Source organism: Protopterus annectens, chromosome 3.part1 (genome assembly GCF_019279795.1).
Source record: "Protopterus annectens isolate FY-2018-M chromosome 3.part1, PAN1.0, whole genome shotgun sequence".
Lineage (NCBI taxonomy): Eukaryota > Metazoa > Chordata > Ceratodontiformes > Protopteridae > Protopterus > Protopterus annectens.
In genome coordinates, this window is record NC_056732.1 from 7,596,177 (window position 1) to 7,615,330 (window position 19,154).

The window sequence follows — 19,154 nt, forward strand, 5'->3', positions numbered from 1 at the left end:
CTGAAAAAAATGATTGACCCTATTAGTTGAATCAGTCAAAAAAGGTTTTGATTTTTTTCCAGTGGAAAGAAAATATAATTATCATTGATCTGAATGCACTTGCTTTGATGGCTTTACGGCCTAGAACATGGCCTCTGCTTGATATTATTATTTATTTTTTATTTATTATTTTTTTTTTGTTGAGTAGGTTAGGCTTACTAGTTCTATGGGGGAATTTAACAAAGCCTACAAATTGTTTTTCCTGTGCAGGCATTGCACCTCTCTGCTTACATGGGGGCGAACATTTTTAGATTCAGTAAATGCTGCTGAGTGGCACACACCAACACAAAAACTTCCGTGGCATGCAAATCACGTCATGCCTGTCAACTGTCCCTGATTTTGAGTCCAAAATTAAATTCTTTCCCTCTTAACCCATCCTAAAACTGGTGACTCTTGGAGGAAAGGTGGTGAATTATACTCAATAAATAATGGCATTAAGTAAAAGTTATAGATTTCATTTATTTCACAAAATGTGTAGTAATTAACATTCTTTTATTCTGCCAATGTCTCAAGTTAATACTATTAATATTTTACAAATGTCCCTGAATGTCCCTGATTTTTTCTGGGTTTGTCCCTGATTCTGTTGAAATATGTCCCTGATTATTTGAGATCTATGCCGCATAAGCAGGTGAATCTGATGCAAATGAGACGGGTAGAGCGATCCAGCATCTGTTCATACCCCGTCATGCCACATACACATATGAGCAAAACTATTATCCTGTATGTTGGAAAAATTAAAGGAGATAAGTAAAATGAACATTTTCTTTTTAACAATCTGGGCATGTTTGTGCAGCATGCCGTAGTGTGCAAACATGTTTTATAGAAAAATAAAAAAAAAATTGGAAAACAAAATTTAATATTATGTGACAGAAATGTACTACAGGACCCTGTGTAGAGTATTTACAATGGTGACTGGTGCTGTTGCTAACATGGTAGGGCTATGAAATGTGCAGTTTCCAGACTGTGAGCATGGATACCTATGTAAATAAGGTGGAGTTACTGGATAGCAGAATGGAGTAATCATGTTGGCATATCCCCTTCTTGTAGGTTTAGACCCATGTTGCTGTTTACACAGGATGTAGCTGATACCAGGGGGTGTGTCTAATGACTTTTAAGCTTATTTCAGCTTAGGTGTGCATGTTTACGCATTGTGCCACCTGGCTGAGTGAGTCCTTTCAGGGGGATGTGTCCACCAACTTCTAAGCCCTGTTTAACTTCGGTGTGCATGCTTGTGAAGTGCACTACCATGCTGAGTGTGTCTGAAAAAATGTATTTAATTAGTTTTGACCCTTGTGTAACCTAAAATAGGGTCATTAAATGATGTTAATTATATTGTAGGCAGGTGGAATGCACCATAGCTACCCAACCATAGGTTCATAGGTTCATAGGTAAGTACTAGGCTAATGACCCTGGAGCCATTGCAAGCCTAGCCCAATAGTGTTCCCAGTCATCTGGCTTACCAGACGTTAGTTCCCTGTGCCCCTATCTAGCAGTGTGATTGAAGTGATCCCTGGGGTGAATTTCCTATTTCCCATCCACTCATCAAGATTTCTCTTGAAGAGGGCCAGTGAGGTGCTCTGCTTGACTTGAATGGGGAGTTTATTCCAGAGTATTGGGAGTCTCTGGGTTAGAAACCTGTCCCTCCAGCAGGTTCTGTTTAATGTGGTGGTAAGGTTGATTTCTTTGGAGTGAGTAGCATGGAGGGATTGGGATTGTTTCAAATGAAGCATGTGAAGCAAACTGGGTCAGGCATGGCTCTGTATGTCAAGCAGAGATGCCTCTAAGTAGGGGATATGAGACGGAGTATAGTTTACATTTTTTAAGTCTATCTGCATAAGGCACGTATTTGAATGCTAAGATCCTCTTAGTGAGGAATTTCTGTGACCTCTCCAGTTGTTGGTGGTGTCTAGTGAGGTACATGCCAAATGGGGCATTGTACTCTATAATGGGTCTGATGAGAGACAGGTAGAGAGAGATAATGACTTCTTTTTTCCTGGATGAGAAACCTTTTGTGATGAGATGTGCTACATAGAAAGACTTCCTAACTACAGTGGCAACATGGTTGTCAGAGAGGTTGCTATCTACCTGTGTCCCTAGATACCTTATAACTCCTTCAGAGTTAAGTGGGTTCCCCTTCAATATGGTAGTTTGTGGGCACCGTGTTTTTCCCGAAGTGAATGACTATGCATTTTCTGGCGTTTAGCCTAAGGCCATGGTTTTGGCACCAGTCATTGGTCTCAGTGAGGCCTTTTTGTAGGATGTCCACATCAACTTGAGAATCAATAATAGCTCCCAGTTTGCAGTCATGTGCAAATCTGGTTAACCAAAGTCCCTTGGTGTTGGCTTGAACTTCAGAGAAGTAGATACCAAACAAAAGAGTACCCAGAACCGATCCTTCTGGGACTCCACTTGTAACTGCCTGGTAGTCAGATTTGGAGTCAGCTACTTTCACTGTGTGGGTTCTGTCAGTGAGCTAGTTTGCAACCCATCTAGTGATGTAAGGGTTAATGCCCAGATTAGTGAGCCTATCAATGATTCCAGAGTGTGGGATGGTGTCAAAGGCTTTGGCCAGATTGAGGTAGGCTGTGTTGACAGCCTTGCCTTCATCCACTGCTCTGGTGACGGCCTCAAAGAAGTCTATCAGATTTAGCAGACATGATCTGCTTTTCACAGACCCAAACTGCATGGGGTCCAGGGTTTGAAGGTCCCATATATCCTTATTTATAAGATCTGTAATAATATGTTCCATAGCCTTACAGATCAGGCTCATCAAGCTGACAGGGCGGTAGTTCCCAGAGTCAGTAGTCACACCCGCTTTGTGGAGTGGGATTACTGTAGCAGTGTGCCATTCAGTGGGAACAAAGCCTGAACTGAGGCTGTAGTTGAACAGAGCACTCAGGTGTGGTGCCAGTTCCTTTTGTAGTTCATGCAGGACACAACCCGGTATATTATCTGGTCCTATGGAAGCTGTGTTCTTAGCTTTGGTCAGTGAGTTTTTTACTTGTGCAATCGTGATAATAGGGATTTGGTATTCCTCAGGTATGTGGATGGGCCCTTTGGGGGAGGGGAGTAAAATTTGCACTGAACCTGTCTGCCAAGATATTGGAAATGTCAGTTGGTTCAGTATAAATGGTGCCATTGTGCTGTAGCTTTGAGCAAATCTGCATATTATTATGCAGATTCTTGACATAGCTAAAGAAAGCCTTATGGTTGTCCTTAGTATCTGTAGCAATTGGGATTTCATAACTAGCTTTGGTGGATTTGATAAGGGATCTCAATTTTTTACTGAGATTTCCGAGGGAATTTTTCCAGTCATCGGACTTTACCTTTCTCTGCAACAGTTTTTTCCTTCTGTTGTAGAGTTTGTTAATGGTAGGGGTCCACCAGATTGGCTTCCCTTTTTTAAAGGAGAGCATCTTGGTTCTCTTTGGTATGGCCCTATCTATGCAATTGTGTAGGTGCAGTGTCTTGGTATATGATTCAGCAGCCATACTCCCATTCCCCATTTTTATGGATGACATGAAGCTTGCCACTTCTGTCCTTAGAAGCTCAAAGTTAGCTTTGGAGAAAATTTTCACTGTGGTTTCCTTTTTCGGGGGTAGGGGCAGGATTTTGATATCAATGGTGACAAACTTGTGGTCGGATCGAACCAGGGAGGGTTTATCATAGGAGTAGAGTAGCAGTCTACTCCTATTCTGCACTTACAGAAGAGCTCTATAAAGTATGCAAGCACCCTACATTCTGATTTTCCCCAGTTCTCTGCACCATTGGAGTGCAGACTTGGGAATTTTAACTGAGATAATGCTAGGGGCTGCTTTAGGTCTGCTACACCTGTATGTGTTAGATGCTGAAGTCAATGCTGCTGCTGCTGCTGACAATAGGCATAGGCAGAGAAAGAGAAGAGCATTCAGGTCCAGACTAACCTTCCAGGGGTTACATGAGCTGGAGATTATAGAGTGCTACAGGGTGAACAGGGACTACTACAAAATTTCTCTGAGCTCTGCCGGCCACAACTCAGACCCAGAGCTAACAGAGGAGAACACATCCCAGTGGAAACAAAGGTATGTGTAGCCCTTCGGATAATAGCCACAGGTACCTTTGAAAGACCGACTGGGGACATGATGAAGGTCTCACAGGCATCAGCATCCAGGGTATTCCACCAGTACCTAAATGCCATGCTATCACATGCCAGTAAGCACACTTCTTTACCTCTCACTGCTAAGGTGAGGGCCAGCAATATGCAACACTTCTACCGTGTAGCACACTACCATGAAGTACTGGTTGCCATAGATTGCACCCATGTACACATCAAGGCACCACCCAGTGAGGAGGGTGGAATCTATGTCAGCCACAAGGGATACCATTCCATCAACTGCAAAGTCATGTGCAATGCTCAGGGGATTATACTGAATGTGTGTGCTGACATCCCTGGCAGTTATCACGACTCCCATATCTGGCACGCATCACAGCTGTACCAGATGTTTGCTATGGGGGACATCCCACACAACCATTTACTGGGGGATGCTGGATACACCCTGGAACCATGGATAATGACACCCATCAGAAATGCACACACACCCATGGAAGACTGCCATAATGAGGCACACACACAGACTAGGAACATCATAGAGCATGTGTTTGGGCTTCTGAAGTCATGGTTCTTGTGCCTTGATATTTCTGGTGCAGCCGTGCAGTACTCTCCAGCCACATGTGCACATATGTTCACAGTATGTGCCATGCTACACAATATGATCCTGCAAAAACAGCTGTAGCAGGATCAGCAAAGGGAAGGGATACACTACCCCCCACCAGTGCCTAGGTCACCACAGCCACAGTCACAAGAGGACTCGGAGGAGGAACCCCCTGATGATGTCCCTGTAGGCAGATGTAGGCATACCCAGTATGCCCTGGCTTTGGCTATGAGACAATGTATAGCACATTCACTGACAACCTAGGGCCCCAGGGACTGACACCTTACTCTGACTCACATACATATACTAAAATTGATGCCAGACAACCCACACAACCTGTACCTATCCATGTATTGGCTGTGTACTGCTTGCATCAGACAGAGTCAGCCCTGAACTACAGTTCTGTCAACTGCTGCATTAGCAAGGTAAGTCCCTAACCTACACACTAATTGAAATGATTACTATAATATGGTATTGTATGTATGGTTCTGCTGCATTTATGCAACAAAATATAGTGGGCTATTTGCACACAAGTAACATACACATTGGACTACAGTTACCAAGTCCACTAGTATGTGTTCCTTAAGATTCACTAGGCCTCATGGTTGGAGTAGCCACTACATCAGTCAAGGGAGATGTTAAACAGTGGGGTCAAATGATATTTGGACTACTGTGTATCTCAGCAGAACATGTGGTGTTGTTCCCCCACAGCCAACACAGCAGTTTTCCCATATAACTGCTTTAACAGTAGGTCATCAATGGTATATCATCAGTTCAGGCAATCTCAGGGCAGTATGCACATGTGTATGCTGTTGATTGTTTGATGAATGACTACTCTCTGGCTGGCAGCTTGTGTGGCTCACTGGACTAGGGAAATTAGTATGGGTGATGCTGTTGATGGCTCACATCTGGAGATATCCACGTTTGGCATGTGAGGTATTATTATGTTGGTGTTGTCACAGACTGTCAGTCTGTGTGGGATGTAACATTATGAACCTCTGTCACATATTACGTACATCAGACAGCTGGAGAATGCCATGGACATTTTGAGTGAAATGCAGTACTGCAGAAATAGGGACAGATGTCAATGTCTGTAGCTCACAAAACATCGGACTGGAGCACAGGTAGGTGTGGGCTGGAGTTACTTTATAAGTACTGACAGTCCCACTGGGCATGCCCATACACTTAGTTAAACTGAGCCCGATCCTGTTGCCCCTTGATCAAAATGACCTGTTATGTATAGATATGTCTATACAAACATACATGTATGTATACATATCTGTCTGCCACTATCTCTGTCTCACATACATAGTATATCTATCTGTATGTATTTTCAAATTGATATTATATATATATATATATATATATATATATATATATATATATATATATATCTGTGTGTGTGTGTGTGTGTGTGTGTGTGTGTGTGTGTGTGTGTGTGTGTGTGTGTGTATCCCCCTGACAAATCGCTGAGAATCCCTCATTGGCTATCAGACTGCAATGGTTATGTACTTTTTGGTCCTGTAAGTTGCTGCTGGCTTCCAAACTGCCTTTTTCTACAAGGCCTGCTGATGTCATCTACCTTAACACTATCAGCTGCCATTGGAACATCAGACTTAAGCCGTGGTGCATGCAATAAATATTGTGATTTCTAGTGTGTAAAACTAGATAGTTAGGGGTTCTAATCTCACTCCAAGTAACTTTTTGTGTGTGTGTTTGTGCGTGTGTGTGTGTGTGTGTGTGTGTGTGTGTGTGTGTGTGTGTATCCCCCTGATGGAATCACTCATTGGCTATCAAACTGCAATGGTTATGCATGTTTTGGACCCTGTAAGTTGCTGCTGGCTTCCAAACTGCCCTCTTCTACAAGGCCTGATGACATCATCTACAGTAACACTACCAGCTGCAGTTGTAGCATCAAACTTAAGCCGTGGTGCATGCAATAACTATTGTGATCTATAATGTGTAAGAGTAGATAGGTAGGGGTTTTAATCTCACTCCAGGCCACTTGGTGTGTGTGTGTGTGTGTGTGTGTGTGTGTGTGTGTGTGTGTGTGTGTGTGTGTGTGTGTGTGTGTGTGTGCTATGTCAATATGGCATAAATATGATCACTTCAGTAGCTTAGTAAGAGGTAGGGTTTTGCAGAATTTTATTTGTAGCAGGTGATGTGCCCATCCAAATGCCTGACCACAATCAGGCCTGATGATGTCATCAAGCATAATATGTTCTAAACTGATAGTACTATCAGAAATGAGGTGCATTGCATGCATCATATACTGTGATCTGTAGTATGTACCATTACATAGGCATGTGTTCTAATCTACATACAGCCAACTTTCACTATGTGTGTGCCATGTGGTGTCCTGTAAGCAGTAATTGGAAGTGGTACTATTCTCAATGTAGCCATGTTTGTGTGTGTGGCTGTTAGAGCATTTTACATTAGCTTATGGAGCCATGAACCTATGAACCTATGAACCATAGAACATTTGAACTTCACTAGCGTAATGGTCATACAGACATCACAATTGTAGACAACTGTATACCCTTATTTACATGATCAACACATATTGCCCCATCCCAAGAGGGACACAGGCAGAAGCCCTGTGGTGAAATGATGGCCACCCAGCCAATCATACAGATGGTATTTGCTGAGGTGCACTGTGATGCTCTGCTTGCTATTAGCCAGGGTTCTGCTTCAAAGGTGTGTTAAAGTCTGCTAGACAAATCTTTCCCACCAGCATGTATTACTAACGTCACATACTAAGTTAATGTCCTTAAAGTGATTAATGCATCTACTTTGCCACCTGCAGATATGCAACATTTACAATCAAGCACGGTCACACATTGCCTTGTATGCAAGTCAAAGATCACCTCTGAAGTAGTCTATATGCCACAGGCTACAATGACACTCATTTTAGACTATCATTGACCACATGCTGCAGACGTGAAGTCCATTTGTGAGACACCATACTGTTGTGTGCAAATGCCAGTACTGCAAGGAAAGGTACATTACCAAATGGCCATTGCACTCAGATATTGGCATACTGAGGGAAGAATGCATGGAGGTTATGAGTATGGCAATTATGGGTGATTGTGCCCTCAGCCATGACATATGATTCCCATCATACCACTGGAGAGACATGGTGATCTCAGGCACATTACGTGTAAACCTGTGTGGCCAGGTCTGTGTTCCCAGCTCTTTCATCCCTGAGTATGTGCTACTTACCGGGTACATAGGTGGTAGTGATGGAAATGACACCACATATATATTTGCATGGAGTTTATGGCTATTACTATGTCAACAGGCATTTGTTCATCAATACCCTCTTGTAAGATATTGGCATAACTCACAGATTCCATGAGTGTTCACAGTTTGCAGGCATCAGCCAACATTGCTAGCCACAGACATTCAATATTGCTTGTATGATGGTTAAATGGATTCTAAGCAGTAGAGGACCCAGGACTGAGGCCCTGTTGAACACTGCTGCTTACAGATCAGATATTGGAGACGGATGTCCCTATGTTGAGTATGTGTGCCATCAATGGGTCACCTAGTGACCCCTACAATGATAGTACCATGGATGCTAAAGTGTGTGCTTTATAAATGATGCCTGAGTGCAGGATATTGTCAGATGGCTTGGCTCAGTCCAGGGGGTGTATGCCCTGATGTCTCCTCACCCAGGTCCTTGGTGATTGCCTCGGAAATGTCTACCACATGTAACAGTCATGTTCCTCCTGTCAGACATCCAAACTGTGGACAGTCAACTGTGTGTAGATCACATATATGTGTGCTGATCAGCTCCATGATGATTGCCCCTGCGGCCATACAGATATGGATACACAGGCAAAGAAGTTTATAGTTCTGGTGGTCAGTGTATGTGTGTGTGTGTACCACCTCTTTGCAAGGGTGTAACAGTTACCTTTGTCCAGTCAGCTGAGCTGCAGTCAGTGGTTTCAATATTATTGCAAGGTGTTCCCAATGGTGTTAGTAATCCTTGTCAGATCCCATGTAGGATGCAGCCTGGGATGTTAGCATGTCTAATAGATGCTGTGTATCCTCTATTTAGTGGCCATTTATGACCTGCTCTGCAGATATGGAAGTTGTGGGACAGGTTTTAGGAATGTCATGTCACATATGGTGGGGACAGGGGAGTGAAGTGACACAGAACCTGTGGGACTGCAGGTTAGCTATGAGTACAGACCCATTATATGTGGCATCATTATGTATGAGTTCACCGACAATCTGGGCCTGTTCTTTGAAGTTACACATGTAACTACTCTGTGCATTGTGGTTCTGCTTTGTGTGGGTGACTAATTTTGTCACTTACTGTGTCTACACAACATCACAACACTCTGTGCTTGTTTTAGCTGAGGAGGTTGTGCTTCTATTTGGGCGGGTACCCTCACCCCAACTGTCACACAGAACTGTCCACCTCTTGTTGTACATCCTGTTAATGGCAGTTGTCTACCAGGCAGATTTTCTGTGCCATGAGGAGCCTGTGTTCCTCCTGTCAGGTACAGCCAAGTTCATGTAGTTGTAATGTTGCTGGCATAATGCATGGGTGGAGAGGTCTACATACTTGCCTGTCCCATCAGAGTGGGAGGTGTAGTCAAGCTATGTCAACCATCCCACAGGAGGTTATAAATGGCTTTGTTGAAATATATGTCTGTATTGTCTGCAAGGACTGGTTAGTGCTGGCAGTTTTAGTGACACTGCTTTGCCAGATCCCACCAGAGAGAACCTCACATTGGGGGACTGCAGTAATCATCCATATTAGTAAACACATGATGCAATACATTGGCTCCCCTTGGGGGGATGTCACTGCACTGCTCCACAGCATTGTAGTTAAGGACCTGGGCTAACCTTTGGGCAAGTGAGCTGCAGCATGACTAAGCAACACAGTTGGTGGTCACTTAATGCCACCCAAACCATGGTGTAATGATGTATATTGGTAGACACATGTATATACAAATATGCACAATGGGTGTCTGGATTCATGGAGCTGCTGCTGTAGCCAGCAATTGCTTGATTATGTGCCCTTCCAGTACTAAATGGCACCTGTAGTGTCTCCAGGAAATCACAGTGTTTCACAAAATCTGGATGTGTATCTATCCTTAATGAGTATGTATACACCACATGCATTACCTTGAATGCTGTCATTTTGAGGGGTGAAGATGTGGATGGATGTGTAGTCTTGTATGGCTGTTGTGCTGTCCACAGCCTTGAATCAGATGTCCTTGACTGCACACATGTCTGCATATTCCAGGGTGGGGACACCTTTCACAGAGTGGAGTTCAGTATTACCATACCCAGTGTGTAACAGCATAACCGTGATGTTGTATAAAGATGGTGTTCTCAATGCCAACTCTTCCCTGAACAGTGCATCTAAGATGCATTGCGGGGGTATCAGCAGCCTTGACCAGTACTCCAAATTTCTCGGGTGAGAGATAAAGACCATCGCTGTTGAAGCATTGATGTCTGTTGGCAAGGAATCCCAGGCAGACATGTAGTAATCTCTTGACAATGACACCACATGCTAAGGGAATTATTGACTTCCATCAATTTCCATGTATATGGAGCCATGTCCTAGTAAAGGTCAACTGCAGCTGAAAGCTATGCATATACCTGAGAGAGACATGGACTGGTTAAGCACATTCATGTGTCTGCATACAAGCTGATGACATATGTCCCTAGTTGTACACACCTGCAGGAATTATTTATTTATTTTTATTTATTTTATTTATTTTACATTTCTTAACCGGGGGTGTCTGACTGAGACGAAAAGGCCCTTTTTCAGCTGAGGCCCGGGGAGAAAAACTCCACAAAGAAAAATTGCAGACACATTTAGTTATTTAGACATGATCAGTATACACACAAATAACAGGAGACATGTTTTTACAGTGGTATGCGGCACATAAACAGTTACAGTGGAGAGAACAAACAAAAAAATATTAATTTAAAAAATAAAGGTAATTAATAGCTTTGTGGTGTACAGCTGAAATTTGGAACATAGGTAGAATACATACATAGTATACAGGTACAGTACATACATTGTAGATTAGCCAGTGTTTGTGAGTAAGATTGAAAACTATTATCAAGTGCTCTAGATTTTGTATGTATGCGTTATCCGCTTTCACTAGCCTGGGGAGCAATCATGGCACTGCCAACTTTACTTGAGATGTTGCCTGATGAGGTCTTTAAAGGAGGCTTTGGATGATGTATTTTGAATGCTTGTAGGGACAGAGTTCCATTTTTTAGCCACTGAACTACTATATAGTGCATCTCCAAAGCTATTGTAGCTGTTGGTGACTTCTAGTAGTAGTTTGCTTGATGATCTAAGAGGCCTTTTGGTTGAGTAATGTTGTACTAGATTTTTGTGGGCAGGACACTTATTGGGGAGGTAGTAGATAGAATGACAGAGGCAGAGCTGATTGTAGGTTAAGAGGTTGGGCAGTTCAAGCCAGTGGAGCTGTCTCAAAGCAGTACAGTGATGAGTTCTATATGAGCAATTTGCAGCAAAGCGGGCAATTCTGTTATAGCAGGCTTCCATTTTGCTTAGTTCAATTTTGTTGAGATTAGTCAGAATGGGAGATACGTAGAGTAGGGTGGATAGAAGCTGGGAGTGAGCAATGGCTGATCTTGTGTTGTTGGTAAGAAATGATACGGTAGAGCGACCCCAGTTTGGCATGTACTTTTTTAATAGTTAAGTTGAGATGACTATCAAATTTTAGGTGGGAGTCTATGGTTATTCCCAATTGCTTAGCCTGTGCCACTGGAGCAATTGGAGTAGCATTAGTGGAGTAGATAGTGAATTGACTGTTAGTGTTTTTGTTAGAACTGGTTATAATCATAAGCTGAGTTTTCTTTGGATTGAGGATAAGTTGGGCTTTGGTAAGGTAGTTTTCAATGTCAGAGAATGCTAGTTGAGTTGTTTGCAGGAGGGTGGGAATGTTTTGTGCAGCACAGATTAAGGTAATGTCATCTGCATACTGAATTATAGATGCTTGCTGTGTGGAGGTATGGACGTCATTTTTGAAGACTGTGAATAGTAGTGGTCCTAAGATAGAATCCTGTGGGACTCCTATAGTTATGGCCAGCTGAGGACAGCTTGGTACCTGTCAGTTAAGTAGCTTTGGAACCAGGTAAGAGTGGAATTTGATAGATGATATTGGTTTAGTTTGTTTAGCAGGATTTGGTGTGAGACTGTGTCAAATGCATTGGACATTTCCATAAAAAGAGTTGACACTTGTAGGCCTTCATTTTTGAGGCAGTTTACTGTGTCTGTGAAGCAGAGGAGGGCTGTAGTGGTACTATGGGCAGGTCTGAAACCATGCTGAGTAGGTGACAGGATGTTGCTGTCTAGAAGATAGTTTAGCATCTGGGTATGGATGCATTTTTCTAGGATTTTGGCCAGGGGGGAGAGAAAAGCAATGGGTCTGTAGTTATTAAGTTCAGTGGAGGTCCCGCCTTTATGTATGGGTGTAACATAGGATATTTTCCAGAGTTTGGGCACATAGTTTTCAACAATTGATCTGTTTATGAGAGTGGAGACTGGGATAGCAATAGCATCTGCTGTGAGTTTCAAGAAATGGCTGGGGAGTAGGTCGGCTGCTGTTGATGATGTTTTTAGTATGGAGAGCATGCTTTTGATTGAAGTGGTGGAAACTGTTTTGAGGGTAAAGCTCATATTAGTGTTACTTGTGTTGGGAGGGTAGTGAGGAAAGAACTGTCCTGTGATACTAAGTATAAAATTGAGTTCACAAAGTGGGAGATGAATTGTGTTTCGATGGGAACTTTAGTGTCAGGGGTGGTTTGGGGTAGCCTTTTGGGTGGATTTTAGTAGCTGGTTTACATTTTCCAAAATTTTTGTGGGTTGTGTTGGTATTTAGTTTGTAATGTTGTGTAGTAGGATTTTTGTCCAGCCTAATGCATTTTTTGCAGTTGTGCAGTTCTTGGTACTTAGTTAGGCTTTGTGTTTCTTTGTTTTTGATAGTAATGCCAGGCAGTGTCTCTGGTCTTGAGGATTTGTTTGGTTTCTTTACTGAGCCAGGGGTTTGTAGAGGTTCTAACCTTGATTTTGCACAATGGAGCAACAGTGTCTAGGTGTTGTAGAAATGTTTTGTTGAAATATGCTACAGCCTGGTCAAGTGGGAGGGTTTTTAGGGGGGGTCCAGTCACAGTTACAGAGTAAAGTGTTGAGGACCTCAGGAGAGAATGTTTTGTGTTTCTAGTGGATATATAGTTAGTGGTTTTGCATATGCTTGTTCTACTATGTATAAAGTATATTATGTTGTGGTCACTTAAGGTGTCTGGGAGACTGCCTGTGTGAGGGTACAATGTGGGGTTGTTAGTTAGGACCCAGTCAAGGATGGATTCCCTTTTAGATTTTTTATCACATCTAGTTGGAATTTGGACTAGCTGCTGGTAGCCATGGAGATTTATTAGATTACTTGGTGGTTCTGATATACAGGTGAACCAATCTAGGTTGAAGTCCCTCAGAATAAGGGTTTCTTGTGAGTATGTGGAAGAACACCAGGATAAGAAGTCTTCAAGGCTAGCAGGTGTATTACCAGGTGGAATATAGATCACAATTGTGGTGATGACCTTTTTAGGGTGAAGTTGAAGTTGTGAGATAAGTATGTCCCAATTATTGGGGGAGGGGTAGGAGTTTGGTAATTGACAGACAGTTAAGTTTGACTTGTACAGTAAGGCAGTTCCACCCCTTTTACGAAGTGGTCTGTCTTGCCTAATGATATTGTAGCTGATATTGAGAACTTCTGAGTTAGCTATGTTTTTATTTAGCCAGCTTTCTGTTAAAGCAACATGTCCTGATATCAGCTATGATGTCAATATTATGTTAACTGATTTTCCTTGATTTGTGGAGATGTGTGTTAAGGTTTATTGTGTCAACCCACAAACAGCTATCTGTGATCTTTCCCATATCTAGCCACTTAACACAGACATCAATGTGTCTCATGATGTAATCACCTGTGACTAAGAGGTGTGATTTTTGTGTTTTGCCTTGGGTGTTTGACTGGTGAGAGAGTGGTGCATGCAGTATTATGTGTACTGTGCACTCCAGAGGCAGGATATTCTGAGGTGTCTAGCAATGTGTCCGGTAAGGAGCTGCACTCATGCAGGTGTGTGTGATGTGGCTGTAGGTGGTGCAGGATGTAAGCTGTGCATGTTGGCATAATGCTCATTGCCATATGTAATGACTGCTGTTGGAAACACCATGGTAGTAAGGTTTGAAATGTAGTCACATCTGTCACACATTGTGTTTGTGTGTCATAGGAGTAGAGGGGTGGGGACACTTCCAACATCTCAGCAGCAGGTCCTGCAAAGTTAGGGTCATGCTGCCACACCCTTGGAGTTTACAGTCTGATATACAGTGTTTGTAGGTACACCATGCAGTGAAGATGTGGATGCCTGTGCATGCACAGAGGACTTGTTCAACTTTGCTGACATTACATTGGTCTTGCAAGTGTATGATGCCAGTCAAGAAACTAAACAGCACACTAGTTGTTGTGTGACATGATGTGGGAACACAGACATGTGTTTTAGATATATAACTGTACAGTATGGCATGCCTAGGACTTGTGGCAGGTGGACACACATTGGCCAAAGGTGGCCAGTCTGTTGCAGTAGGCCTCACAGCCATGTCATGCAGATATCCACCAGTAATCTGTCGAAGGCAGGATGCATGACTAGCTGTGAAAGTTTCACCTATGATGGCTCACCACCAGTGTGCTGATTGTTTTAGCAAGACTTGACATCTATATCACTGGACATTGTACATTATATTGTGGCACTACAGCAGTTCTACTAATTTCCCCCTTGTCAGTTCCCTAGTGACATACCACCTACCCTGGAACAGAAGGTATAATTCATGCAAAAGCCAACTGAGTGCCCAGGTTGCTAATCAAGGCATCTACCTGTAAAAGGGTATATGAAGCCTACAGGGCCTTTCATGATGTGGGACAGTGATGTGGATGAACAAACAGGCTGTGTCCTGATTGTCATCATGGGCTTTGTAGTAACATTTTGCATGCGATGACAGAAAACGTATCGCAGTATGGTATCATATGTGAGACTGGTGTCAATGAGATCAGCATTAGTATTTGTCAGAAAATGGCAAGTCTGTGTGCTCCCATGCTAACACAGTCTTCACAAGGTAATTGTGTCCTTCCAGTAAACACCCCTTTGGTTGTGTCAAACTGCAGAATACCTACGTAAACCCCCCACCTTACCTTCACAGGTTATCCATATTACACTTCCCTAATGTGTTTATCTGCACTCTGTACAGACACCTTGGATGACGCTCTTCTTGGAATATGCTGGAAGTAACTTTAATACTTAGTTGCACAAAGGACAACTAGCATGTAGTGCCAAACAGAGTCCCCAGATCTCTGCGTCATGTGGCATGAAATGCCATGAAAGGAGTTAGCAGGGATACAAGCAGTAATACTGTCATACACCTACTGACACTGGACCAAACACTGTTTTTTATGCTCAAGGCCAAATCATGCCTACCTCCTCTAACTGTTGGACCCCATTGAGTGTTATACTATGAAATGGATGACGGGAATATTACTCACTCTATCTACCATGGCCTTACAAGGTATTTGACAATATTAGGCCAGCAGGCCTTGCTGAAAACTGTTCAGGTTATCTACAGAGTGTTATGTCAGCTGGTGGATAGGCAAGTGTCTGACAGTCATAATCTAGAAAGATAGCATTGGGAGACCTACACTGGGGGGAGAGTGGCCTAATTGTTAAGGTGTTTGCCTTACAAGCACAAGGTGCAGGATTTGAGTCTCACAAGGGATAATTGGCTAGGCTTAAAATGGCTCGCAAGGACAGTTAGCCTAGTACTAATCTATGAACCTATGAATGACACTAGTCACTAGTGGCATTCCCCAGATATGATTAATGATGCACCTCTTCTAGCCATTCCCTCTCTACAGACACAGGCACTGTCAGTGACCTCTGACTGAGTACATTAGCAGGTGATTTCATATCAGGAGCTGTCACTGAATCCCACACAGAATCAACAGTTATCCAGGATGGCCTGAGACACACATTCAGTTGTTGTCTCAGCCAATGACAAATACAATATGCGAATGACTGCACAATGCTATCCTCTGGAAAGTCATCCACCCCTGGAAAATATAAATGTGTCCACATACCACACACAGTTGAGCCATTACTCATGCACTTATGGACACAGAGAGTAATGTAGCCTTTGACTTTCACTGGTTGGTAAGATGTGGGGATGCATTCAACTTTATACAACCTATCAGAAAGGTATGTGATGTAAATCCCAGACTGTCATTGCTATACTGAAAGTGGCACTCATCACACCTATCATTGTGCACAATGGCACCCTTTCTATGTCACTACACAGGCATATCTTACAATTGTAGCAGCCACACAGGTTCCATGGTACACCAGTACACATTGCAGATAACAAGTCCTATGGAGTCTGTGTCAAGATCATACATGTGTAGTCAGTCTCATTAATGCTTTGGCCGGGATATGTATGGCTGCCATACAGGGAGGTGTCAGATCCCACTGGGTACCCCTGCGTATCCATGACATGACTAACACATATCTTACCTGTTCTACACACCTACACCATCACTGTGGTATAAACAGTACATGTTGAAAAGACAGGTGTGTAACAAAGACAGTACACGCTATATGTAACAGGCCCCCTGTGCATGTGCAACACTTATCTGCTGTGACACACATCATGTTCAGGTTACACAATGGGGTGTAGAACAAGACAATCATGACTGTTGTCAGACAAATGTCTGTACTGGACACAGATAATTTGTAGATGGGTCATCTCCAACACCACAGCTTGTAGATGTGTTAACTCCCCAAATCATGGTGACACTTATCAAGGGTATCAGACCTTTTCACAGATTAGGGATGCATGAGTACACTGAATGATGCCATTGTCCTTGTTAGCCTGTTTACACACATGGATCTATGGAGCCATACACCTATAGTGCTGTACCTTGCTGAAGACATATTTCTTCTGTGCTGACATTATATCCTGTGCTGTGATGTCTATGGCTTTATTACCACTGTGTATTCATAGGTGTGCCCAACAGAATCGTAAAACAGAAACATAAGCAGGTCCATGGCACACCTTTCACTGTGTAAATATACAGCCATTAAAACATCATACAACATAAGGTACACACCATTATGTGGCTTACTCATTACAAATGTCAGCATATAGTATATGTCAATAACCACTACAATGGGCATGGCAAAACAGCAATGCATTACACAAGTACATGTTAATTTATATAGTCACCATGTGCATCAGACACATAGCTTCTTTTCTCTGCATCAGTGACTAGGATGACAGGGTTGTGGCACAGGTATCATCACTTACATGGGGTGTTGTATGGGGTGCATGAGGCCTAGGCTGACTCAAAAGACTGACGGCATGTGTGTGAGTCAGGAAGGGAAGCAGACAAGATGGACCATGGAAATGTGTCATGTGTGTCTGTAGGTGACATGCATTTGACAGTGGTGTGTAAGTGTGTGAGTGTACACAGTCAAGCTCAGTGCTAGCCCTACATGTTTGTATGTTGGGCAGCTTTGAATCATGCATGCTAGAGCTGATAGTTCACCATCTCCAGCCCCACACACAGGAATTGGCTCTTTCAGGAGTTGCACTAACACATGCATGCCCAAGGTCAGAAGCGAAGCTAGTACCTGATGGTGACTGCTGTCTGCTGGAACCATGTCCTCCATGGGAATACCCAGGATCCCGATCCCATGGCCTGTCCCATCGTGGTGTGGACAGCACACTCCCCTCTGCAGCGCTGAATGTACTGCCACTGTGGAATGTGATTGTACATGGCCATGTGTACTCTCAGCAGATGGGGTTGCTGACGTGCATCTACTAGTCTGACTCTTAACTCCAACCAGACATTCCAGCACAGACACTGTGTGTTCCAAGACAGATAGTGTGCAATCTGTCTCAGCCCACCTTCTTTCCACTGCATCAGTGAACTGATCCAGGGTGTCAGCAATGTGGTGGAAGCAGTCATGGATGTCAGACTGTGCTGCAGCCATAACCCTAAGCATATGTCTGGAGTTCCTTAAAGAACATGCCTGCGCCTCCATGATGGCCCAAAACAGTGAGTGATCCATGATGTGGCACCTACAAGAGGTGGTGGATGGACAGCAGACCTCCTACAAGCACACCTATCAATCTACCTATGTAGAACCTTGCCAGATTTCTGGCTATGGCCAGTTTCTACACTCACTGGAGCCATAGTTGCCACATTTTCCTGTTCAGTGTTCCCATCCTCTGACTGTCCAATATCTGTGGCCTCCTGGGACTGGGTATGTGTGGGTATACTAACTTTGTGCAGTGACAATGAGGGCAGAAGATGGATGTCAAGGGACAGACTCAGCCCCTGAAACCCCCACCTGTGCCTCACTCTGGCCACCATCATCATCAGAATCTGAAGGGACATTGACATCAGGTTGTGTAGGGGGCAGAGTCCAACCCCCCCCTCCCGGGTACCTGTGATAAAAAAGGAAAAAACAGTACATTAATACTTGCACCGTTATGCTCTACAGTACTATGTTGCAATATATGTACAACTCTATACACTGTCAGCACTATTACAGACCTGTTGAAAACCCAACCTCATATAGTAGGACAAGAGGACTTTACTTTTCCCACAAACAGCTGTAGTTACTTGTAAATAAAAAGGTCTTTACACAGCAATCTCTTCAGCAACAATGAGGTAAACTGTTGACATTTGTGAAGGCTCTGCACAGCTGACCCATATGACAGTCTGTAATGTCCTGACAATACTGTCACATCTATCAGTGTGGTCACATCTACAAGGCATAGGTATGACTCTAACATGTGTACAGTCAGAAAATATCTGTGCAGTTGGCAATCGTGCCAACAATACACCAATCTAGGCAGCAGGCCTGGGATGACACTTTAAGGATTGTCTTGCTTATGAGGAGCAGGACCATGGCCTTGTCTGACACCTGACGGACCTGTGAAAATTTGAGGGAAAGGTAATGTCAGTACCACCACATGTTGCACCACAGCAAGGCAATCAATGTATTTCACATTTACAGTAGTTACTGTGTTAATTGTTATATTGGTCAACATCTGAGCATGACAGTCAAACTGCAGTTTAACCCTGTCCCCCCCAGAGAACAAAGACCTGACACCCACGTAAGAGTATGTGCACCCTGACATACTGAATATTACAGTATATTACAATGGTGACCAAACTAATCTTACCTGCATGCTCCTGTTCCATGGAATCTGTGGCACTCACATCCATTATGTACAGCGTGATGGATGTCTATGAGCTGTCGTGTGTGCCTAGGTTTGCCAGTAATTCCTCAGTGGCTGAGAGTGATTGT